Below are 26,355 nucleotides of genomic sequence, written 5' to 3'. Positions count from 1 at the left end.
CCCATTTTTATTTAATTGCACCTCTGTACTCAATGAACTGACAATCCAAGCGGATTTTAAACCCCATTACGTCGTCGTCGAGCGCTTTTTTTTTCTCTAAACGCACCCACAGCCTTCCAATCCGAGCGTCGCCATTGGAAGATACGGAACCAGCACCCCGCCCACCTGTTGTGGATACAAGCAAGCGCCACATGTGACCACGCCCACGGTGACGTGTCGCAGCACAACCAATCCGCGCACACCTTACTGCGCTTGCGCCCAGAACCCAATGGCAGTCTACGTTATTCAGGGGTGGGCCTGGAAAGCAGGAAGGAGGAGGGGACGTTCTTGGAGAGTCAATGAGAAGGTTCGGCGCTGCGGACCGAAGAGCTGATTGTTGTCCTCCGACACGCTCCAGCTGAGCTTTAGGGAGCCGACGGTGCTTCGGCAGCTGCTGCCGCTGTCGCCTTCGTAACCCCCACCACTTAAGCCTGAGGTAGGCTGAAGAACCGACGCCGGAGATTTGCTGGTGCAGACGCAGCCCGAAGGACTCCTCGTCCATGACAGGTAGGATTCCGTAGCGGCGGACTGAGCAGGGCGTCTCTTCCAAGGGTGCACCGGCGTGTTGATTATTCTACAGGGCTTGGCTGATGATTGCCACATCTTCGCGTCATTGGTTACAGGTGTAGCCGTGCCGTCCATACCTGTCGCCAGGTTTACGCACAGGGTGACAGATGAGCTCACGTGTACATCCCGTGCCACGTATGGGCCTTTTAAACACCTGAGTGTGGACACAAGCTGGCCAGTGCGTTAACCTGAGGAAATAAAATGCGACGGGGACTGGACGATCCGCCTGAACCCTCATAGTGTGGTGGCTTCTCCGGCAGTGAAGCCCAGATTTGTACCCATAAACTGAGGACGCTCATTGACTTTGCAGTGTGGCACCTGTCTTTTCAGCCTCCACGTCGTGCCTTGCAGTCTGGGGGGAGCGCTAAACTGGGAGTCACGTGGAGCCGACTGGGCACGAAAAGACTGTAATGGATGACGAGTGAGGAAGAGTTGGGCAACCAAGGGGGGGAAGGGGGCATGCCAGCAGCGGGCATGGAAAGTTCAGCCAGTTGTTGTTAGCAGGATTTCCAGATTCACTAGAGATGGTGACTTCGTTTGTACAAAATCTTAACATTGTAGCAGCTGATTTGTATTTTTTCATTTGAAAAATTGTTTTATTGTCTTGGCATAAGTTGTGAAACAGTGCAAAGTAAATAGTCTTTATTTTATGTGGTGCCTTTCCCAGTGTTTACACTGCAACGCACTTTGCAAAGCCGGTTACGTTTTCTCTCTGATTTGGCACAGAGTTAGCGAATGTGGCTCAAATGCAGGCAGCAAAAGGTAATGGGTAAGGGGAACTTTATTTTAGATTTAGGTGCTTGCAAATGGTGTCCAGCAGGGGTCATTGCTGAGGCTGCTGCTCTTTTTAATATACAATACACTCGCCGTGCAAATTCGGTCCTAATACTGGACAGGGTCTCCCTTTCTCCTCAAAACAACCTCGCTTCCTTGTTTGATGGACTCCACAAGATGTCGGAAAGTTTCCTCTGAGATTCTGGACCATGTTGACATGATTGCATGACATGCTTTCAGCAGATATGTCAGCTGCATGTTTATGTTGCTAATCTCCGGTTGTGCCACATTCCAAAGGTGTTCTACTGGATTCAGATATGGCGACCTGGAAGTTCATTGAACTCACTGTCTTGTTTGTGAAACCAGTTTGCGTTGTGACATGGCACATTATCATGCCACAAGAAGCCATTAGAAGATGGGTAAATTATACTCTGTTGGGTCGTGGGATTCAGGTGATGATTGGTTGGTATTAATGGGCCCAAATTGTGCCAAGAAAACATTCCCACACCATGACACTGCCACCATCACCAGCCTGGACTGTTAGCACAGGGCAGGGTGGCTTTATAGATTCATGCTGTTGGAGCAAACCCTCCATGTGCCTCAGCAGAAATCAAGATTCCTCAGACCAGGCTACATCTTTAACTGTCCAGTGTTGGTGACCATGTGCCCACTGCACCTTCAGCTTCTGTATTTGGCTGACAGAAGTGGAACCCGATGTGGTCTTCTGCTGTTGTAGTTCATCTGCCTCAAGGTGCGACGTGTTGTGCGTTCTGAGAAGCAACTCCTCACAGTTGTACAGAATGATTATGTGAGTTACTGCGGCCTTTCTCTCAGCTCAGACTAGTCTGGTGATTCTCATCAACGGAGCTGACACTCGCTCAATGTTTTTTGTCTTTCGCACCATTCTGAGTAAACACTAGAGACTATAATGCATGAAAATCCCAGGAGATCAGCAGGTATGGAAATACTCGCACCAGCCTGTCTGGCACCAACAATCATACTAAAGTTCAAATCAGCAAGGGCACATCTTTCCTCAATTCTGGTGTTTGATGTGAACATGAACTGACACTCCTGCCATACACCTGTGGCTGCTGCTACACGATTGGCTGACTAGATTATTGCATGAATAAGCAGGTGTACCGGTGTTCCAAATGATTTGTTAGTGAATGTAAATTAGCAGTCTGACAAGAATTTATAGGAAGACTTTAGGGACCTTCAAATCTCAATTACTGTATATACTCGCCTTTAAGTTCTCTCCCTGATTTTTATCGTATAACTTCCGGTATTTTATAATGTCGGTCGTATAAGTCCAATGCAGAAAACTCTCTCTATTGGTCCAAGAGATTACGATATACTAACACCCACCTGAGAGAGTAACCAACGGTGTATTGTGCCTACGTGACCACACGGTAATAACCGAATTGTTCTGAAGCGACGTTTGCACTGATTTGTTTTTTGTTTTTGATATCTCACACCCTCCTACGTCTTCATTGTAAGAGCATCCCTTGTCTACGATGGAGCGTTCAATCAGAAGAAAATATGAAGCTGGTTTTAAATTAAAAGTCATTGAAGTGGCGAAAGAAATTGGTAAAAAAATTTGACGTGTCTGAGAAACTGGTGGGAGTTTGTGTCGTATTTTTTGAACAGGCGTATAAGTCGGGGTCTGATTTTATGATCGATTTTTCAGGTTTCAAGAGCCGACTTATATGTGAGTATATATGGTAGATGTCCATCTTATTCACCTGCTCGTCCCAGATAACGAGTTCATTAGGCTGAAAGGCTGGTCCTTGTCGCAAATTTTGTAATGTCCTAATATGGCTGTGTCTTGTGTGGCCCTTCTTCATGTCTGATGCTGTTAGGAAAGGGTCCAGCCCTGTGGTCTGAGCTGCGTTAAGCAGGTTCAGTAATCAGTGAGTAAAACTCGTGTGTAGAGAACATTTGGCTGACGCCTTTACTCAAGGCAACTTAAATATTTCACATACAGTTGGTTCCATTTCTTTTGTTTTTCCAATTTGCGCACAGGCAGGTGAAGTGACTTGCTCAGGGTCACACAGGGTCAGTAGTGGGACTTGACCCCACAGCCTCAGGGTTTGAGGTTCAAAGTCCTAGCCATTGCGTCACACTGCCTGTCTGCCGCTTGTTACTCACAATATGCAAGTTACAGGTGACGAAAGAGAGAGGACGTCAGAGAATGGAAGCCACGGTGTTAAATGAACGGTCTATGGCAGGGGAGGACCACTGAGTGCCCCTGACTTAATGAGTGAGTGCCCTGTTTGTGCTGCTAATTAACGTCTTGTGAAGTCATTTTAATTGAATTGCTTTTCCAAGATTTGTTCCACTGAATTGCTTCATTTCTTTCCTTACATGGCACCCAAACGGAAATGAAATGTCAAGTGAGGGAGCCAACAGAAGACCAACTAAGTCAGGGCCTCAAACTCCATCCTGCTGCTTAATGAGGTGCCAAGTCTTGTCGTTAATTAAACTCGTTCTTTAATTCCATGGCTTGTTGGTCCTCTCGTGGTGCTTTAGCAGACATTTCCAAAATTGTTGATTTTCTCTTTCTAAGAGCACTGGGGACCTTGGCAGATCAACAATCCTTCACCTTTCTTTATTTTCAGATATTGTTTCAGCTCATTTTGTATCTCATTATTGTTTGGCTGCTAATTAAGGAAAAAGAAACAATTAAGGGGTCCGAGTCTTCACTTCTCTTGAACTAATTGTAACTGACTTGAATTAGCAGCAAAAACAGGTCAGTTGTTAAGAAATTAGGGTTAAAATGAAAACCTGCAGCCACGGTGGTCCTCCAGGACCGGAGTTGGGGACCCCTGGTCTATGTGACAGACAGCCGAATATGTCGAGTATGCAGTGTGCTCTTGATATTGCATCCTCTGTGGACAACAGGAAAATAACGAGTCATTATGGTGTTTAAAACAACGAGTCCTTATTACAAGGTTATTTAAAAGGGTAACGTGCTAATTTGACAATAGTCTGCTTCATGGTCGTCCACATTCAAAACCTTTAAATAAAAGAGCAAGATTATCACATAAGAAACAGACATGCGAGTTGGGTTAGAGTTGACCTACGAAAAGATAAAATTAGTTCAAATAAAACTAAAGGTTTGAAACCCTTCATGGTGAAGGTTTATTAATTGAGACACGATTATGGAGTAATCTCGGGATATTGACGAAATGCTTGGGGCAGAATCCTTCCATTCTTCTGTCTACACTATATGGACAAAAGTTTTGGGACGCCTGACCATAACACCAGCAGGAACTTTATTGACATTGCATTTAAATACATGGACTTTAGTATTGAGTTGCCAACCACCTTTGCAGCTATAACAGCTTACATTGTTCTTGGAAGGCTTTCCATAAGAGTTTTTCTGTGGAAATTTGTGCCCATTCATTCTGTAGAGCATTTGTGAGATCAGGCACTCTGATGTTGGACGAGAAGGTCTGGCTCATGATCTCGGTCCACTCCAGTTCATTCCAAAGGTGTTTGATGGGGGCCACTCAAGTTCTTACACACCAAACTCATCTCACCGTGTCTTTATGGACCTTGCTTTGTTTACTGGGGCACAGCCATACTGGGACGGCAAAGGACCTTCCCCAAACTGTTTCCACCAAATTGGAAGCATAGCTGTGTCCAAAATGTCTTGGTATGCTGAGGAATTAAGATGGCCCTTCACTTGAAGTAAGATGCCTGGACCAAACCCTGAAAAACATCCCACAGCATTAGCCCTCCTACTCCAAACTTCACAGTTGGCAGAATACAGTCGGGCAGGCAATGTTCTCCCAGCATCTGGCAAACCCAGACTCGCCCATCTGACTGCCAAATAGAGAAGCGTGATTGTTTGTTTACTCCGTAGAACACGTTTCCACCACTCCATCCGACCAGAGGCATTGGACTTGGAGATGTGAGGCTTGCATGCAACTGCTTGGCCATGGAAACTCATTCCATGAAGCTCCCGCTGCTTTTCTTAGTGCCAGTGGAAGTTTGGAACTCTTCACCTATGGAATCAGCAGGGCGTTGACGACTTTTACGCACCAGACATCTCAGTTGACCCTGCTCTTGAGACTGTAGGTGGTCTTCCGCTTTGTGGCTGAGCTGCTGTTGTTCGTCAACACTTTCCAGTAATACCACTTAAAGCTGACAGTGGAATATCCAGCAGGGATGAAATTTCGCAAACTGTCTTATTGCAAAGGTGGCATCCTATCACAGTACCATGGTTGAAGTCACTGAGCTCTTCAGAAAGACCCATTTTGTTTCACAAGTGAGACTGCATGGCTAGCTGCTTGATGTCATAAACCTGTGCCAATGGGTCTGATTGAAACGTCGGAATTCAGTAATTAAGAGGGGTGTCCCAATGCTTTTGTCCATATACTGTATTTTGTAACATGGTTATCATCTCCACGGTCAGGAGCTGTCGGTGTCTCGCAAAGGCGGAAGTTGAGAGCCAACCATAGACGGGGAGGGTGCCCTTAATACACTGGGCCTATTTAGTCAAGAGCTCTTGAGAAATGCAAATCCGTAGGGACCTGCGGTTCTTGCATAACAAAATGCCAGGTGGCCACTTAGGCCTCGTTACATTAATCACATGAAACACAGAGGAAGATTTGTAATAACAATAAGACTAATTAGCAAAGAAGTGAACATTCATGCAGACATCTGGAGGCCCTGGCGTTCCATTTTCTTCTTCCTTCTGATGCCCTCCTCTGCTCTCCCTCTTGTTGTGACAGGCTGAGCAGCTGGTTTTGCTGTCTTTCTTGACTCTTTCAATATGGATGAAGGGTATGTTAATGGGCATCTCTTTTTCACCTCGTGCCTTCAAGACAAACACCACCTCGGAAGGCTTTACATGTGCAGTGGGCAAGCAACTGAAATTCTGTCTTATCACATAGTGAGTGCCTTTCACATCCACCCATCAGTTGATTAGTTGTCGTGTTCATAAGTTTACTTACCCCTTGCAGAATTGTTAGCCATTTTTTAAAAAAAATGAGTGATCAGACAAAAGCCCACTTTCTATTAAGGAACAGTGGTCAGATTGAGGTATTTATCGTCCCAGAATTGTGTGTGTCCTTCAGTAATCTTCATGATAGCTAAAAACATGCAGATCTAAAGTTTAAATCCCCTTCAGCTTTTGGCCCGATAACATTACAGGAAGATGAAACATACGGGTTGTGACGGCTACGAGGAGTGCTGTAAGTATCGACACTTGTGCCTTGTTGGACTGTCATCACTGGCTCCGTATAAGAACCGAGAGCCAGGCCTTTAATGACCATTTGGGCACGGCCATCATCAGTGTGTCTGTCTGCTGTGAGAGTGTCGACCTCGTCATCGAGAGGTTAACTTACCTCGGCAGTGACATTCATGTGACTCTTCCTGTGAAGTCAGTAGACGCATTGGGAGAGCATGGGGGTCATGAGGTCGCTGGAAAGGGGTGTGTGGCGCTACCGATATCTGCAAAAGGACAAAGGTCCAAGTGTTTAGAGTCCCGGTGCTTCCTGTCTTTCTATATGGTTGTGAGACATGGACGCTATCCAGTGACCTGAGATAAGCACTTTGAGCGACATTATTGGTATGAAAATGTGCTATATAAATAAATGTTGTTGAAGATTGGACTCCTGTGTCTCCTCGGAGAATCTTTGGGCACCGCTGTTTTGTCCTGAATGAGGCACATGACCTGCATTGTGAGAGAGTGTCAGTTGCGGCACTACGGCCATGTGGCACGTTTCCCCGAGGGTGATCCAGCACGTAGGATCCTTATTGTTGGGGACCCGAGTGGCTGGACCAGGCCAAGGGGTCGCCCACGTAACACCTGGCTGTGGTAGATAGATGGTCATTTCCGGAGGGGGGAGACTGGACCACATGTCTGCCTGGGGGATTGCCTGAGCCGTTTCATAGTGTGGTGGGTCGCGGCAACACACGCTACCAGTGCATTGCTCCCCGACTTGACTCGACTCTTGCCCCTATGTGTGTTCAGCACCTTTCCTCGGTGTCCTCACATATTTAACCCCTTTTGGCCAAAATGTACATAATTATGTAAAAGAAGAAATGATGTGTGTTTTTGCTGTCAAGCAGATGCTAAATTAAGTGGAGATTGTGAATTTGAATATACAGTAGCGCACAAGCAAACAATAAACTGGTATGTATTTTTATCTTAACACAACTTTCCTCAAATTTGGACAATTTCCCGAAATTAGCAGCCAAAATCCTCGTTCACGGCCACGGCAACACTTCGCTTCCATCAAGGAGATGTAGTTTCCACTGCGACTGCTAGATGGCGTGACCAGAGCTTCCAATACGATCCTTGGTATGTATTTTATACGCCTCGACCGGCATTGGCGGGATACAGACACCACCTCGGCTGCATTCACGCCGGAAGCGGTTTGAAGCGATTTTGCGACAATCGTCTACAAGGGGTTAAACCTGTCTTCACTGCCACTCTGTCTCTCGAGCGAGTTCCCATAAAGCCTACTTCTCAGACTCGGTCGTTATTTTTGTGGCCCCTGTTTGCTTTTATACTTTCCATCCCCACTCAGTGTGGCTCTCATGCTGTTTCTCCTCCTTGTGTGTCTCACTTCTCTTGTGTCACCAAATTCAAATGAACCAGTCGGATTGCTCACAGTGATTATGGACACACACACACACACACACACACCTTAGTGTTTTATTATACAGTAGACAATCATGCATAACAGAGCCTTCATTGTAAAGCACCAGTGTAAGCAAGATCTTTTTTTTTTTTTAATAAACATTTTTGTAAATATTTTATTTCATCTTTTCATGGGACAACACTGAAGATATGACACTTTGACCCAATGCCCAGTAGTCCGTGTACAGCTTGTATAACCGTGTCAATTTACTGTCCCCTCGAAATAACTCGACACACAGCCATTAATTTCAAAACCGCTGGCAACAAAAGTGCGTCCACCCCTTAGTGAAAAATGTCCGAATTGTGCCCAAAGTGTCAATATTTTGTGTGGCCGCCCACCATTATTTTCCAGCACTGCCTTAACTCTCTTGGGCATGGAGTTCACACGATCTTCACAGGTTGCCACTGGAATCCTCTTCCAATCAACAACAACATTTATTTCTGTCGCACATTTTCATACAAACAGTAGCTCAAAGTGCTTTACATAATGAAGAATAGAAAAATAAGACACAGTAAGAAAATAAAATAAGTCAACATTAATTAACATAGAATAAGAGTAAGGTGGTCCGATGGCCGGGGTGGATAGAAAAAACAAAAAAAAACTCCAGACGGCTGGAGAAAAAAATAAAATCTGTAGGGGGTCCAGACCATGAGACCGCCTGACCAGTCCCCTCTGGGCATTCTACCTAACATAAATGAAACAGTCCTCTTTGGATTTAGGGTTCTCACGGAAGGACTTGAAGATGATGGTCACGTAGATCCTCCATGATGGAGCTGGTGGATGTTAGAGACCTTGTGCTCCTCCACCTTCTGGATGCCCCACAGATGCTCAATAGGGTTTAGGTGTGGAGACATGCTTGGCCAGTCCAGCACCTTTTATCCTCAGTTTCTTTAGATAGATGGATACTTTATTAATCCCAAGGGGAAATTCCCAAACTCCAGCAGCAGCATACTGATAAAGAACAATATTAAATTAAAGAGTGATGATAATGCAGGTATAGCAGACAATAACTTTGTATAATATTAACATTTACCCCCCGGGTGGAATTGAAGAGTCGCATAGTGTGGGGTCTCCTCAGTCTGTCAGTGGGGCAGGATGGTGACAGCAGTCTGTCGCTGAAGCTGCTCTTCTGTCTGGAGTTGATATTGTTTAGCAAGGCAGTGTTTGGGGTCGTATCATGTTGGCATACTGCCCTGCGGCCCAGTTTCCAAAGAGAGGGGATCAGTCTCTACTTCAGTATGTCACAGCACATGTTGACATTCATGGTTCACTCAATGAACTGTAGCTCCCCAGTACTGGCAGCACTCATGCAGCCACAAACCATGACACTCCCACCACCACGCTTGACTGTAGGTAAGACACTCCTCGCCTGGTTGCCGCCACACACGCTTGACACCATCTGAACCAAATAAGTTTATCTTGGTCTCATCAGACCACAGGACGTGGTTCCAGTAATCCATGTCCTTAGCCTGCTTGTCTTCAGCAAACTATTTGCGGGCTTTCTTGTGCATCATCTTTAGAAGAGGTTTCCTTCTGGGACGACTGCCATGTAGACCAATTTGATGCCGTGTGCGGCGGGCGTATGGTCTGAGCACTGCCAGGCTGACCCCCCGCCCTCCACCCCTTCAACCTGTCATACGTCTAATTTTAAAAGCCAACCTCTGGGAATGACGCTGAGCACGTGTACTCAACTTCTTTGGTCGACCGTGGCGAGGCCTGTTCTGAGTGGAGCCTGTCCTGTTAAACCTGTCGCTGTGTGGTCTTGGCCACCATACTGCAGCTCAGTTTCAGGGTGTTGGCCATCTTCTTATAGCCTCGGCCACCTTTATGGAGAGCAACAATTCTTTTTTTCAGATCCTCAGAGAGTTCTTTGCCATGAGGTGCCATGTTGAACTTCCAGTGACCATTATGAGAGAATGAGTGTGATAGCGAGGACACCAAATTTAACACACCTGAGACCTTGTAACACGAACGAGTCACATGACACCGGGGGGCGGGGGAATAGCTAATTGGGCACAATTTGGACATTTGTCACTTAGGGGTGGACTTGCTTTTGTTGCCAGCGGTTTAGACATGAATGGCTGTGTGGGGACAGCAGATTGACACAGTGATACAATCTGTACACTGACTACTTTACATTGTATCAAAGTGTCATATCTTCAGTGTTGTCCCATGAAAAGATATTATAAAATATTTACAAAAATGTGAGGGGTGTACTCACTTTTGTGAGATACTGTAACTTAATACCGAACCCATCCTTTAAGTTCAGATTCTGATTCTCCGATATTCGAAGCATGATTTCTGTATGTTTGTCTGTGGAAAATCAAAATAAAATACATTTTTACATCTTAAAATTACAATTTTTTTGGCAGAAAACATGCTTTTGTTTTTATTGCTTTATGTAGCACCCCAGGATGACTACATCCTAGCAAAGATATAATAATTTAGAACAAGTGATTTCTGGGATATCCTCCCTGAATGCCGAGACTTACGTACAATGATAAGTTCTGAAGAATTTGACCCATCTCCTTCAATCAAGTCGCATCGTGTTTTTCTTGTTACGGGGTCCAGTCCCATTGTTTTTAGTCCACTACTTATCTCCATATCCCTCAGAAATGGTTTGACCAATGTCCATCGATGACTTCCTTGGGACTAAATGTTCAATTTAACCAGGATTTTTGCAGTCCTCCTTTCAGCCATGGGACCAGGCCTATTGATTTGCAGAATTTCTGCACATATACATAAGAGAGACATAATTTATTTAAATATAAGATCAGTCCGGACACAGACAGAGACGCAGACTCACAAGTCCCATAGCATACATTTACTCTTCTTTAAGGCTTTACAGCACCACACAATGCAGAAATTACCAATCAAAGCTCAGTCCTTTTTCTCTCTTTTTGTCTCTTTTCCTTTCTTCTCTTGCTGCCTCCCGACTCCGGCTCCTCAAATGGAGTGAGGTGGCTCCTTTTATGTTGCACCCGGATGTGCTCCAGGTGCTCCCTGATGATCTTCCTGGTGTGGCAGAAGTGCTCCAGTCCAGGGTTCTGGGATTGTCGAGGCGCCCCCTGGCGGTTGAGCTTCTAAGCTCTGCTCCAATGGCCCTAATGCCAACCAGGGCGGCTACCCTCTCGTCTCCCGGGGGAGATATTGTTTCTCTCCCGATCCTTCCACTTTCCAGGCGTCCGCCACAACGTGTACTGTACACAGACGTAGAGGCACACGCATACACTCAAAGTAATTTATACGTGAAGATAGCCGACAAGCTTGTTTGCCCAACCGGAGCGCATGAAGACACAGAAATGGAAACACAAACACACACCACAAGAGATCTGTAAAGGTCGACATGCATTTATCCTCCCTGTACCAATGTGACCTTCCATGCATGGTGCAAATGTTAACACCAAGTTTAAAGGGCCTTTGCAAGAGACAGAAAACCTGTGAGACCCTGAGAAGTAATAATAACAACAAAAGACTTACTACTGATTACAGTTTACTATTTCTATCATTGTGATGGAAGAAAAAAGTGCAAACCATCTGCACAGATCAGAAGCACAAAGGATGCGCCAGCAACATGAAGTTCGATTTTTGGAAATACTGCTGTGTGGCATGGCTACTTGATTTGAACACCGGGAGTTCAATGGCATATTTTTTGGCCATTTGTTGGTGACAATGTCAGTACAGAAAGGATGGCAGCCGAGAAATGGCTACCTCTACAGCTCCACTACCGCTTCTTTCACTGCTTCTGTGCAGAGTGCATCGTTCTGTGGCTGGCAGTGCCGTCACAAGTATGTGATACACAAAAGGCATCTACCTGACCTTTGTGGCCTGTAGTGGCTGGTTTCGACGGTTTCCAGATCATTATTATCCTGCTGTTTTCCTAAGGCTCACTGTCTTAAGTGTGGATGGTCTCAATCTCAGTCAGCCATAAAGTGGCGCATAATGGTATTAAATTTAGGGGGCAATTACTTTTTCACACGGATGATACAGGTGTTGGTAAACTTTTTGAAATGATCATTTAAAACTTTGTGTTTACACAGGTTGTCTTTTGTATTCTATTAAATTTGTTTGGTGGTGAGGACTGATTAAGTGTTATGAAGGAGCAACAATGGAGGGAATCAGGCAGGGGACAAATGCATTTTCACAGCACTGTGTTTGTCTCTCTGTTATTCAAACCGGTCTCGCGTTCAGTCAGGCATTTTGTGATTTCCATGAAAAACATGGGATTCATTTTTTCTTGGCCATCACTACAAACCACGTGTGGTAAGTAACATTTTCAGGTGCAGCATTGCTTTAGCATCTGCTAATTCTAACGGACAGCATTCTGCGTAGCTAATTTATGGAGCATTTTTGTAGTACTCAGAACGACTCAAACCACCGACACCTGAACACCAGCAAAACCAAGGAGCTGGTGGTGGAGTTTAGGAGGACCAGGCCCCTCATGGACCCCCTGATCATCAGAGGTGACTGTGCAGAGGGTGCAGACCTATAAATACCTGGGAGAGCAGCTGGATGACAAACTGGACTGGACTGCCAATACTGATGATCTGTGCCAGAGAGGAGAGAGCCGACTATACTTCATTAGAAGGCTGGAGTCCTTCAACATCTGCAATAAGATGCTGCAGATGTTCTACCAGACGGTTGTGGTGAGCGCCCTATTCTACGCTGTGGTGTGCTGGGGAGGCAGCATAAAGAAGAGGGACAAACTGGTGAGGAAGGCAGGCTCTATTGTAGGCACAGAGCTGGACAGTTTGACATCCATGGCAGAGCGACGGGCGCTGAGCAGACTCCTGTCAATCATGGAGAATCCACTGAACAGGATCATCTCCAGACTGCTGTCACCGTCCTGCTCCACTGACAGACTGAGGAGACCCCACACTATGTGACTCTTCAATTCCACCTGGCGGGGTAGACGTTAACACTACACAAGGTTATAGACTGTTACACCGGCCTTGCACTCTCCACCTTGCATTTTTGAACTTGCACTGCGCTTTTATTACTCTTTAATTAATATTATTCTTTATCAGTATGCTGCTGTTGGAGCATGTGAATTTCCCCTTGGGGATCAATAAAGTATCTATCTATTGTGGAGTATGACCCGGACACAGACAGGCAGACACGTTGTAATCACCCCACACCCATTTATTGAGGGTTTCCATTTCACAAAAGTCAGCTCACAAGCCCCAATACCCCACAGTCCAGGCCAACACAACAATGCCGTTTCTCTCTGTCTCTTCAGACCACCTCCTTCTCTCCTCCAGAGACCTTGTCCTTCTTCCACCCTACTCAAGTCCAACTCTGAAGGGAGGCGGCCCCTTTAAATAAGCACCCGGATGTGCTCCAGGTTTGTTCCCGGCAATCTCCCACCGACACGCCCCAGTGTGGCGGAAGTACCGGCTGTCTCCCCCCGGAAGCACTCCGGGTGGCCCTGTTCCTCTCTCTTCCCCCAACCCAGCACTTCCTGGTGTGACCGAAGTGCTGAGGTCTAGGGTTCTCCAGGTATTGGGGTCCCCCTGGCGGTAACCATGGGCCCCTACAGGGTCGAGCTTGCCAGCTCCTTACCCTTTGCCCCCAGGGTGGTCGCCCCCTCGAGGTCTGGGGGAGGTACAAGCCCTCCTCCGGTCTTCTCGGGTGTCCCGGTTGGGTACCACCCCCATCCGGGTATCACACTATCTAGAGCACACACAGGACCCCCACAGGGTATTTTGCACACGCTGATGTGGACCCTCTCCCAGTAGCACCTCAGGCTGGATTGTCACTCCGCGTAGTGTGTAAAGGGACAGGTGTGCAGGGCAAAGAAATGACCTTACCAAAGATGCTAACAGAAGACAGGTGAGGCAGCAGGGCTGGATTAACCATTAAGCAAAATGAGCATCTGCTTAGGGCATCAAGGGAAGGGGGGCACCACAGAAATTTTCCATTGCTGGATTTATCATGAACTATATGGTACAAAACTGCAAATGGTGCATCTGAACCAGGTTCCACATAAAGGGGCTCCCGAATTAAATGACATACATATACACTCACCTAAAGGATTATTAGGAACACCTGTTCAATTTCTCATTAATGCAATTATCTAATTAACCAATCACATGGCAGTTGCTTCAATGCATTTAGGGGTGTGGTCCTGGTCAAGACAATCTCCTGAACTCCAAACTGAATGTCAGAATGGGAAAGAAAGGTGATTTAAGCAATTTGGAGCGTGGCATGGTTGTTGGTGCCAGACGGGCCGGTCTGATTATTTCACAATCTGCTCAGTTACTGGGATTTTCACGCACAACCATTTCTAGGGTTTACAAAGAATGGTTTGAAAAGGGAAAAACATCCAGTATGCGGCAGTCCTGTGGGCTAAAATGCCTTGTTGATGCTAGAGGTCAGAGGAGAATGGGCCACTGATTCAAGCTGATAGAAGAGCAACTTTGACTGAAATAACCACTGTTACAACTGAGGTACGCAGCAAAGCATTTGTGAAGCCACAACACGCACAACCTTGAGGCGGATGGGCTACAACAGCAGAAGACCCCACCAGGTACCACTCATCTCCACTACAAATAGGAAAAAAAGGCTACAATTTGCATGAGCTCACCAAAATTGGACAGTTGAAGACTGGAAAAATGTTGCCTGGTCTGATGAGTCTTAATTTCTGTTGAGACATTCAAATGGTAGAGTCAGAATTTAGAATAAACAGAATGAGAACATGGATCCATCATGCCTTGTTACCACTGTGCAGGCTGGTGGTGGTGGTGTAATGGTGTGGGGGATGTTTTCTTGGCACACTTTAGGCCCCTTAGTGCCAATTGGGCATCGTTTAAATGCCACGGGCTACCTGAGCATTGTTTCTGACCATGTCCATCCTCTGATGGCTACTTCCAGCAGGATAATGCACCATGTCACAAAGCTCGAATCATTTCAAATTGGTTTCTTGAACATGACAATGAGTTCACTGTACTAAAATGGCCCCCACAGTCACCAGATCTCAACCCAATAGAGCATCTTTGGGATGTGGTGGAATGGGAGCTTCGTGCCCTGGATGTGCATCCCACAAATCTCCATCAACTGCAAGATGCCATCCTATCAATATGGGCCAACATTTCTAAAGAATGCTTTCAGCACCTTGTTGAATCAATGCCACGTAGAATTAAGGCAGTTCTGAAGGCGAAAGGGGGTCAAACACCGTATTAGTATGGCGGTCCTAATAATCCTTTAGGTGAGTGTATATCCAATAATAAAAATAATAATAGTAGAGGTTAATTATACTGTATATATATATTAATCTTGGGAACACAACAAAATTTAAATGTGGTAACTGCTACACGGATCACCAAAGCTCACATGATCGTTCTTGTCTTGGCCACATCGGTTATCCCATGCAGTCATCCACTGAGAGTGAGTATAGCTCACATATATGAGGGCACCAAAATATTTTAAGTGCTTAGGGCCTCTAAAGGTCTTAATCCGGCCCTGTGTGGCAGCCTATAAAAGAGGTGACATGCAATAAAGGCAGGGCCATCGAGGACACCGGTGACAAGGACATGTCATCGGACTGGGAGCCACCAGGTAGGTTGAGGCCAAGGAAGTTAGTAGTTTTGTGAAACAGACTGTGGCAGTTGGAAATTATTTGCAGAGAAAGCCATTCATCAAGTGCGCTGAGAAGAGGACGACCAGCGGACAGAATGACGTGCGCAAGGTGGCAGCGTGAGTGACCCCCGCCCCACGGTGTACCTCACCTGTGTGTTTACACGCGTGTCCGCGGCGATCGAGAACTTTCCAGACCGGAGCGGCCCGCGCGCTCGCTCTCACCTCTCCTATCCTCCAGTCTCGTCTTGTCACCCGCAGATGTGGCGCGCGCGGTCACTCATTTCGTGGCTGGCCGGTAAGCGCGCGCGCGCGTGGCGCGGCGCATGCTCCGTGCGATCAGCTCGCGGGAAAAGTTCGCTTCGCCAGACTCGTTACATAAACGGCTCGTGCCGGCTCGTGAGCAGCTGCTGCTGCGGCAGTCGTGAGTCCGTTAAGGAGGAGGGAAGGGGGCGGTGGGGGCGCTCATACTGCTGCTGCGTCGTCATTGAAGTCCAATCCGCTGCTGTCGGAAGGACGAGAAAGCGAGGGAGCGCTGACGTCGGCGTGTCCGTAGAGGGGCAAAGAGGGGGCGAGCCAGGATTATGGAAGACCCGCTGGAAAAAGCCGAGGAGCCTGGAGGAACAGGTGAGGAGGACTCCCTGCACTCGAGGATGGTTTGGAGATGGCGGCAGGAATCTCGCCTTTGGGGCGCAGGTGAAGCAAGTGGGTTCGCTGGAATCGAGGATGAAGGATAGGCAGGGAAGGAGAAGACTCGGTGCTCCGTGATTTGCCTGCACTGCCCGCCTGCCTCATTTGCGTTATCTGTCATTGGACTTTGAACCAACAACCTTGAGATTGAATTCCTGCCTGTCAACCCTGAGTGAGTCACTCGACATGCTTGAGCTCTAAAATAATCTGTAAACTGTCGAGCTGTAAGTCGCATTGGATAAGCGCGTCAGTAACCCTAATTATTGGAATGAGGGGAGTCCCTCAGCCGTCAGCGCCTGTGTGTGTCATTTTCAAGAGCTTGACTTTTTAAAAGGCTTTTTGTTTCATTTTAGTTCTTTTCCCCAAACGTGACTTTTGTCATTTGCACAGGCCAGTTTATTCTTGTTGTGACGCTTGCCTTTCATGATGCTCTGTGATGTGAAGATTGATTTAATTGTTTGGCTGGCTGTTGTCTTGGGTTCACTTGTCTCAGGACAATCAGGCTTAGGTGTGTGGAGCAGAAAGTGCAGAATGATCGGGTGCAATGTGGTGGTGGTGGTGGTGGAAGGGATGGACTTGGGTGAAGATCTAAAAGCGGACAAGAATAGAAGCCAATTCCTGTTAACTGAAACAACAACAAAAAGGGAAGTAGCCCAAAATGGAAATAGGTTAAAGAAAAAAATGAATTACAAATTAATAGGTGTATGAATGAATAAATGAAATGCCAAAAATGTATAGAAGTTAAATTTTAAACCTTTTTAGTTTGGATTTCTGCTTCTTTGTTTGCTACTCACACAAAAATGACTGAGACAGTTTTCACAAAATTTTGAATGTGCCTTGCTGTTGGTCCAACTTTAAAACGCAGGCTATGTGCCATGTTGGGGTAAGGTGTGGGCAACTCAAACCACAACACTGCAGGACTATAATTCCCATCAGGCAGCAGGAGCGATCTGGGACGAGGGTGTTGACTTGGGCACATACCAAAGCAGAAGGTACATAGTGGTTTTTGACGGTTTTATGTTTAACAGTGTTGAATTTCCAGAAGACAGTTTTCCCCCATTTATTTATACAGTGATACCTTGGAATCCGAACATAATCCATTCCAGCGCCCCATTCGAGTTCCAGATCGTTTCGCGTTCCAAGACAATGTTTCCCCTTTAAAATAACAGAAACTGGATTAATCCATTCTTGGGTCCCACAAACTCGAATTTTCAAAATGATTTGAACAGTAAATACACTGGATTTGAAGGTAAAATATTTTATCAATTTATATTTTTATTCCAGAACCCCGTTCGATTACCTTAAAAAGGAATGATGATGGCGCATGTGGAAGCTGGAGGAGGAGAGAGGTCACAGTGCATTGCCGCACACACCACACAACAAACCAACTCAGGATCCAGATTTCTGTAATAATCAGGATAGAATTGAGGGTGTAGAGGTGATTGAACCACTAGGGTCAAGTGACCATAATGTAATACAATTCTCAGTATTTTGTAAGAGTACAGATGCAAAGACTAAAATTGTTAAGTTGAACTTTAGTAGGGCTAATTTTGAGCAGATGCGACAAAGTCTAAGTAGGATAGACTGGGATAAGCTTTTAAATGTGGAGACAGTCGAGGAGCAGTGGAACAGGTTTAAAAATGTTTTACATGTAATGCAGGACAGATACATACCTAAATTTGGAAGTAATAGGAAACTAAAAAAATCTCCACGATGGATTAATAAAGATTTAAAAAAGAAGTTGCAAAGGAAAAAACTGCTGTATAAGGCATATAAGACTAATGACTGCAAAGAGAACCGTGAGGCGTATGAGAACATGAGGGCAACCATTAAGAAGGATATCAGAGAGGCTAAAAGACAGTTGGAGAGGAATATAGCAGATAAGGCTAAAGAAGACCCCAAGAGATTCTTTCAGTATTTTAGTAGTAAAAGAACAGTTAAGGAGGAGGTCAAGTTCATCAGGAATAGTAAAGGGGAATTAAAAGATACAGACAATGAAATAGCAGATGCCCTAAACTTACATTTTTCTGAGGTGTTTACAAGTGAGCAAGTGGATAACCTGCCAGAGGTAAACACAACTACTAAGGAGGTACTGAGGGATTTGGAAATTGTAGAGGGAGAAGTGCTGCTCAGATTAAATAAGATGAAATCAAACAAATCACCAGGCCCAGATAATATTTATCCTCGTGTTCTTAAGGAGGCTAGTGAGTACATATATAAACCCTTGACACATATTTTTAGGAAGTCACTGTGCACTGGAGAGATTCCAAAGGACTGGAAAATGGCAAATATCATCCCATTATATAAAAAGGGTGACAGGGCAGATCCAAGCAACTATAGGCCAGTAAGCTTAACAAGCATCACAGGAAAATTAATGGAAGGAATTATTAAGGATAAGATTGAGCAACACATGACAAGGACAGGAGTTATTCTGAACAGTCAGCATGGGTTCAGAAGGGGGAGGTCGTGTTTTACTAACATGTTGGAATTCTATGAGGAGGCAACAAAAGGATACGATCAAAGTGGAGCTTATGATATTATTTATCTGGACTTTCAGAAAGCATTTGATAAGGTGCCACATGAGAGGTTGGGCATCAAGTTAAAAGAAGTGGGAATTCAGGGTGATGTTTTTAGATGGGTGCAGAATTGGCTCAGACACAGGAAGCAGAGGGTGATGGTGCGAGGAACCTCATCAGAACTGGCCGATGTTAAGAGTGGTGTTCCACAGGGGTCAGTGCTAGGGCCGCTGCTATTTTTAATATATATAAATGATTTAGATAGGAATATAAGTAACAAGCTGGTTAAGTTTGCAGATGATACCAAGATAGGTGGATTAGCAGATAATTTGGAATCCGTTATATCATTACAGAAGGACTTGGATAGCATACAGGCTTGGGCAGATTTGTGGCAGATGAAATTTAATGTCAGTAAATGTAAAGTATTACACATAGGAAGTAAAAATATTAGGTTTGAATACACAATGGGCGGTCGAAAAATCGAGAGTACACCTTATGAGAAGGATTTAGGAGTCATAGTGGACTCCAAGCTATCAACTTCCAAACAGTGTTCAGAAGCCATTAAGAAGGCTAACAGAATGTTAGGTTATATAGCACGATCTGTGGAGTACAAGTCCAAGGAGGTTATGCTCAACCTTTATAATGCACTGGTGAGGCCTCATCTTGAGTACTGTGTGCAGTTTTGGTCTCCAGGCTACAAAAAGGACATAGCAGCACTAGAAAAGGTCCAGAGAAGAGCGACTAGGCTGATTCCAGGTCTACAGGGGTTGAATTATGAGGAAAGATTAAAAGAGCTGAGCCTTTACAGTTTAAGCAAAAGAAGATTAAGAGGTGACATGATTGAAGTGTTTAAAATTATGAAGGGAATTAGTACAGTGGATCGAGACTTGTATTTTAAAATGAGCTCATCAAGAACATGGGGACACAGTTGGAAACTTGTTAAGGGTAAATTTCGCACAAACATTAGGAAGTTTTTCTTTACACAAAGAACGATAGACACTTGGAATAAGCTAGTGTAGTAGTGTGGTAGACAGTAAGACGTTAGGGACTTTCAAAACTCGACTTGATGTTTTCTTGGAGGAAGCAAGTGGATAGGACTGGCGAGCTTTGTTGGGCTGAATGGCCTGTTCTCGTCTAGATTGTTCTAATTCTAATTCTAATTAGGACCCAAGTGCAGCCATGCAGCGGGTGATAGATACCTCAGCACCACACTAGTTCAGATGTAGTGGAACAGTGGGAGGTGTTTTTATGGTGGCTGGAGTGCCAATTCTGCCACCAACCCCCAGGTTTTTCCCTGCAGGTTGGAGGGCCAACATGCAGACTAATGTCATGCCCAGGACGGAGCAATTGCAGGTTAAGGGCCCAACAGTGCAGAGACCCTTTTGGCATTTTATGGGATTTGAACTGGCAACCTTCCAATTGCTGGTGCAGATCCCTAGCCTCCGAGCCACCACTCCACCCCTAAGGAGAGACATTATTGCTTGGAATGCTTTCCTCTTACTCTTATTTTCCTCGCTACACTTTTTAGGACCCATGGCGAATATGCTAAGTTGTTATTATATATAAAAAAAAAAAAAAAAAAAACAGGCACAAAAGCATAAAATTAGCAGCGAAAATCGCCACAGCTTCTGACAACGAACCAAATGACAAAGTGTATTGGTGGCCCGAGCACTGGGGAAACGTACACACAAACACACACGAAAAACGTGCTGGCTGTTGGGATTCCGGGGCAAAATTTGCTCAAATTTTTAGTTTGGATTCCAAGTTGTTCAAGTTCTGGGGCGTTCAGATTCTGGGGGTAATACTGTACTTGGGTAATGCCAGGTACTTTTACTAGTAGTAAATAAGAGTAAATCAAGTTCAAAAGATTTTAGTTTGCTCAATAAACAGAAGTTATTTGTCATTCTGTTCTAGGATACTGTGGAAATGCAAAGACATTATGAGCTGTGGAGCTCCCTGCTTGACAGGAAACCTATGGGCCTCCGTGTGAGCTCGTTTTTGTCACTTTGAGTGAGATAGCACTCCCCAACTCTAAACTTAACTGTAATGTGACCATGTGCCAAAAACACAACCTTCGTCTTAACCATAGTATCATCCGACACACTGCAGAACATCACGATTTTGATTCTAGTGTGGACCTCCGGACTTTCCACTGTACAGTGAAGGTCACGTGTTTCCTGTCTAGCGTGGAGCTCCACACCTTCCAGTTAGCTGCAGCCAGACACTCTTGGAAATGCACATGCCGACTTGACTTCTATATGGATGCTCCGGTGTCATTACACACATCTGACATTATGGGGAATTCTACAAACAAATGGCACATGGAAACATCGGATGCTTTTGCTCTGAAATGGCAGGTCCCCGAGTAAAACAAACAAGCTGTTGTGGCATAAAGTTAAATATTTTCAGTGTTTTTCAGATGGTCATAAAACAAATAAAAAATGTTATTTTTAGGTTCCTTGATTTCTAAATACCTCCCCAGTTAGATGCTTACATTTAAAATTTTCTGTGAATGGAACCCGCAAAAAAATTAACAAAAACTGCCGATGGTAACAGGTTGCACACCTAAGGTCAAAATCGACAAAAGTCACAGTGTGATAACAGAAAAAAAATAATAGGCACAAACATGAAGAGCAAAATAAATGAAATTCTGCGTGGTTCAAAACTCTCAAATCATAACATCTTGTACAGAAGTAACGTTCTATATATCTGAAAACATCCATCCATTATCCAACCCGCTATACCTGAACTGCAGGGTCACGGGGGTCTGCTGGAGGCAATCCCAGTCAACACAGGGCGCAAGGCAGGAAACAAACCCCGGGCAGGGCGCCAGCCCACTGCAGGGCGCGCGCACACTCACACACACTCACACACACTCACACACACTCACACACACACTCACACACACTCACACACACTCATACACACTCATACACACTCGCACACACTAAGGACAATTTAGAATCGCCAATGCACCCGACCTGCATGTCTTTGGACTGTGGGAGGAAACCCACGCAGACACGGGGAGAACATGCAAACTCCACGCAGGGAGGATCCGGGAGGCAAACTTGGGTCTCCTAACTGCGAGGCAGCAGCGCTACCCACTGTGCCACCGTGCCACCCTATCTAAAAACATTTCTCCTAACTTTAAAAAAAAAAAAAAACTTGGCTGTAAATCCAAATTAAGGAAATCGAATGCAAGAATGAAAGAGGGCCAGTGTTTAGTATGGTGACAATCGGCACAACTGACAAAACCCAAATAAAAGACTTTAAAAGCAGGTTGTTGATGCGAAATACAAGTGTGAAGAGACCTGAGATGGGACAAGACGAGGAGTTGACGTCTCCTGGAGATCCCCGTGAAATAGCGACAGACCTAAATTTAGTTGAACAAAAAACAGAAAGGAGAGACCAAAATAGTTTGTGGTTTCCAAAGTGGGTGCTTCTGCAGGCTTGTGTTGCTCGAGTAGATCGGGGTCTGATTGTGAACTGTGGTTTCTGGTCGTCTTGTCCCTTATATAGTGAAGTGACTGGATGAGGCAGGACATCAGGGGAGGTCCAGAAATGAGGTGATTGCTCTTATGTGGGCTTGTCCTCCACTAAAGGAAGAGGAAGGGAGGTTAACAACCGCATTTCATCTGAAGCCTTCCGCCATTTCAGCTCTTGTGTAGTCCCCTCTAACAAACTCCCATAGCACGAATGTGTGACACAAGTTTGTAGAAGTAGGTAATGGAGATTCTTGCTTTGTTGTAAATTCAATTTCTGTACTGATTTTTTTTTTTTTTCCTGCATAAACAGATTATTGGGCAAAAATATGCACCTAATTTTTTTTTTTTCTTATGAAGAGACCCCAATCACTCCACCCATCCTGTTTGTTTAGGTATCCATTATGACAGACCACGTGACTTAAAGGCTATGAGGTTCGACACACACACACACAACCTATAAAGTCCCAAGATGATCCACAAGTAAAGGACATAAATGAATACAGTAGCGGGGCAGCGTTTACAGTGGGCTGGCGCCTTTTGATTTTGTCATTTTGACTGCTGGGAGTTTTTCTTGTGCACCAACAGGGTTTTTTTTTTTTGTCCTTATCTAAAAGTCCGTGCTGGCAGATCTCATAACCTCATGTTACTTTAATGCTTCAGTTGTTAATGACCTAGTAATGTAGCAAGGGGACCCTGGACAATCCTTGTTCTTTAATTCCATGCATTTTTGAGGCCCTTGGCCCATGAATCTTGAATCATGGCACCTATATGTCTGAGTCTGCGATCGTAATATCTGTATATTCACCTTAGTTTGGCTTATGAAGCATTCAAGTACTGAGTGCTGCCCAAGGTGGGAATAAAGTGCAGCTAAGGTCACTAAATAAATTTCCCAGGGGAAAGTCTGGCCAACAAACCAAAAATGTACTTGCTAAACTCACTGTGGCGAGTCCACAAATGTCCCTGGGTATTTTCCTAATAAAATGCTGGTGCAGCCAAATTTCTGAATGAAACGTAGCCTATGGCCGTCCCCTGTGCAAAATTTGATGGAGATTGGTTTAATGATGTGGATTTGCATGCTGTGTACTGTATGAGGACGTTGGGAGTTGCAGAGAGGTACGTGAGGCTGGTGCAGGGGAGTGTGACTGCGGTGAGAAGTGTTGTAGGAATGACAGCCTGGCTCAAGGTGAGAGTGGGATTACATCAAGGATCGGCCTCTGAACCCTTAAATGTTTGCAATGGTGATGGACAGGTTGACAGATGAGGTCAGACGGGAGTCTCTGTGAACTGTGATGTTCGCAGATGACATTGTGATCTGTAGCGAGAGTAGACAGCAGGTTGACATGAACCTGGAGAGGTGGAGGTACACACTGGAGAGAAGGGGAACGAAAGTCCGTAGGAGTAAAACAGAGTACATGTGTGCGAATGAGAGGGAAGATGGTGGACGGGTGCGACTGCAAGGAGCAGAGGTGGTGAAGGCTCACAAATTTAAATACTTGGGTTCAACAGTCCAAAGAGAGTGTGGCAGAGAGGTGAGTGCAGGCAGGGTTGACGGGATGGAGAAGACTGGCACAAGTGATTTGTGATGGAAGAGTAACTGCAAAAGTGAAAGGGAAGGTCTATAAAACGGTAGTGAGAGCAGCTACGTTGTACGGTTTGGAGACGGTGGAACTGTTAAGAAGACTGGAGGCAGAGCTGGAAGTGGCCAAGTTCAACATGCCACGTCTTTCACTTGGAGTAATGAGGGTAGGCAGGATTAGGAGTGAGTATATTAGAGAGGAAACACAGGAATGACAGTTTGATATCAAATGTGCCACTTGGTGCCACGGCCCACCTGCCAAGTTGTTTGCCTGCCTACGGTAAAGTCATCCCTGATGGAGGATCACAGGAATCGTGGGAAAGAGGGGTCCTTTCATCGGATTGGCTGGCCGAGCAACGTTTTTAGCCGTGGAATGGCCAATTGGGGGAGGCAGCTTGATGGATGCGGTCTCCAGGACTCTAAAAATATCCAAGTCTTATTATGGGATATCATCTACTGTTAAATTCTGCTCCATACTTCTAAAATTTTTCTTTTTATACTGTATTGAGGATTTGTTCTGTTCTGTGTATTGTATTGTATTGACCCCCTACTTTTGACACCCACTGCACGCCCAACCTACCTGGAAGGGGTCTCTCTTTGAACTGCCTTTCCCGAGGTTTCTCCCATTTTTCTCTATAAGGTTTTTTTTTTTGGGAGGAGTTCCTCGTCTTCTCAGAGAGTCAAGGCTGGGGGGCTGTCAAGATTCAGGGCCTGTTAAAGCCCATTGCGGCACTCCCTGTGTGATTTTGGGCTACACAAAAATAAACTGTATTGTATTGTATATCAAAGTGAGAAAGGTGAAATTGCGATGGTTTGGGCACCTGCAGAGTAGAGATGAGGGGTACCTTGGGAAAAGAATGTCGGGGATGGAACCGCCAGGCAAGAGGAAAGGAGGAACGCTAAAGAGAAAGTTTATGGATGTGGTGAGGGAAGACATGAAGGCAGCTGATGGAAAAGACAGGGATAGATGGAGATGGATGATCCGCTGTGCCGACCTCTAAATGGGAACAGACGAAGAAGATGATTTGCATCCTGTGCAGCCAAACACACACACATCTCCATTTGTTATTAGTTGATTTGGGGCTTTGCTAAGCGATGTGCTCCTTGGTAGGCAGGAAGTCCATGGTGGGAGTTGAACTGATTACCTTGCAGTTGAAAGTCTAAGGCCTAAGGCTCAGCCCCTGCCAACTTCATCACCTAACCAAACACGTCCGATGGATTGTATGATCTCCTGTTTTACGGTTCCTTGTGTTTCTTATAGTTCTTGAACACTCCCTGCCGCTGATTTACTGTACTAATTCGGAAAGATTTCACTTCTCGTGCTCTGCAGACTCTGTTATAAATTGTAAGCCACTTTGTATGAAAATGTCCAAACAGTTAATACATTTTATTAATTTTAGTGTAGCTGTGTCACTCTGTCTCATTTAGCCAATTCATAAAATGAGCTGGGTGCCGTGTTTAGCTGTGTGACTGGCCATTTATTTCCAGATTTCAGTGCACACACTGGAGGCTCCCGTTTCAATTCCATGGTTTTTGCATTTCTGTCGTTTTCCTGTTTTTTTCTCGTCGAGGATTTTAAATGGTGGCAGTCATCTGTTCAAACTACAGCTCCAATAATAGCAGCTATCTTCGTTTAATCGCTGACATGAAGTGTCGTGAGCATGAGAAAGGCGCTATATAAATCAAATGTGTTATTATTGTTGCCTGCAGGTGAACTTGCATATGAAAAACAGCCCTGCAGTGGCTCACAGCCCCATTCTGGGCTCTCCTCTGCCTTGTGGCCGACGTTGACCAGGCTTTGTCTTCAATTCAGCCACAGCTCTAAAATGAAAAGACGGGGATGGCTGGCCACAGGGTAAGCGCCCCCTGCTGGGCTCACCAGCACCACTTCCAGCAGCAACTGGAATGGAGATTTTCCATTCTGAAGTGCTGGTGCTACGGCTGCTGGCGTATTGTCTTCATGGGGTCACTTTAACATTGCTTACAAATTCTGTCACATTTGCAATATTTTAAGCCCATTTGACGTCTGTTTATAGTAATTCTTCCACTGCCTATTGTTGTTTTGATAGAAAGTCAGTGAAGTGTTTTAACAGCTCAGTAAAATTCACCTTTTTTTGGTATATTGGGATTGTGGAATATAACGAGGGCCGTACTGCTCCCCGAACCCGGACACAGATAGATGTCGGAGGCACAAGTGCAAAACACACCCTTTTATTTTCCCAGCTCTACATACACAATAAAGAGCACTTAATACTGCTCAGTCCCTTCTTTCTTCTTCCTTCTTTTCCTTTCTCTCTCTTTATCTTTTTTTACCGCCTCCACTCCTCCACACAAGCTTTGTCTACCTTCCACCCGACTCTGGCTCCCTGGACAGAGTGAGGCGGCCTCCTTTATAGTGTACTTGGAAGTGCTCCAGGTATGGTGGAAGTGCTGCAGTCCAGGGTTCCGGAACTATCCAGGTGCCCCCTGGTGGTGGC

General features: G+C 45.3%; 1 protein-coding gene across 1 annotated transcript in view; it reads left to right on the top strand.

Annotated features, from left to right (window-relative positions):
- Window positions 1-290: 290 nt before the first annotated feature.
- LOC120530685 overlaps window positions 291-26,355 on the top strand; it is a 98,074-nt gene continuing 72,009 nt past the window's right edge. Inside the window, exon 1 of the mRNA XM_039755106.1 lies at window positions 291-546. The gene's annotated coding sequence lies outside the window, so the exon portion shown is untranslated. The remainder of the gene's footprint in view (window positions 547-26,355) is intronic.

Source organism: Polypterus senegalus, chromosome 6 (genome assembly GCF_016835505.1).
Source record: "Polypterus senegalus isolate Bchr_013 chromosome 6, ASM1683550v1, whole genome shotgun sequence".
NCBI lineage: Eukaryota > Metazoa > Chordata > Cladistia > Polypteriformes > Polypteridae > Polypterus > Polypterus senegalus.
The sequence above is the reverse complement of the archived record's forward strand: the minus strand, read 5'-3'. Positions and strand labels throughout refer to the sequence as shown.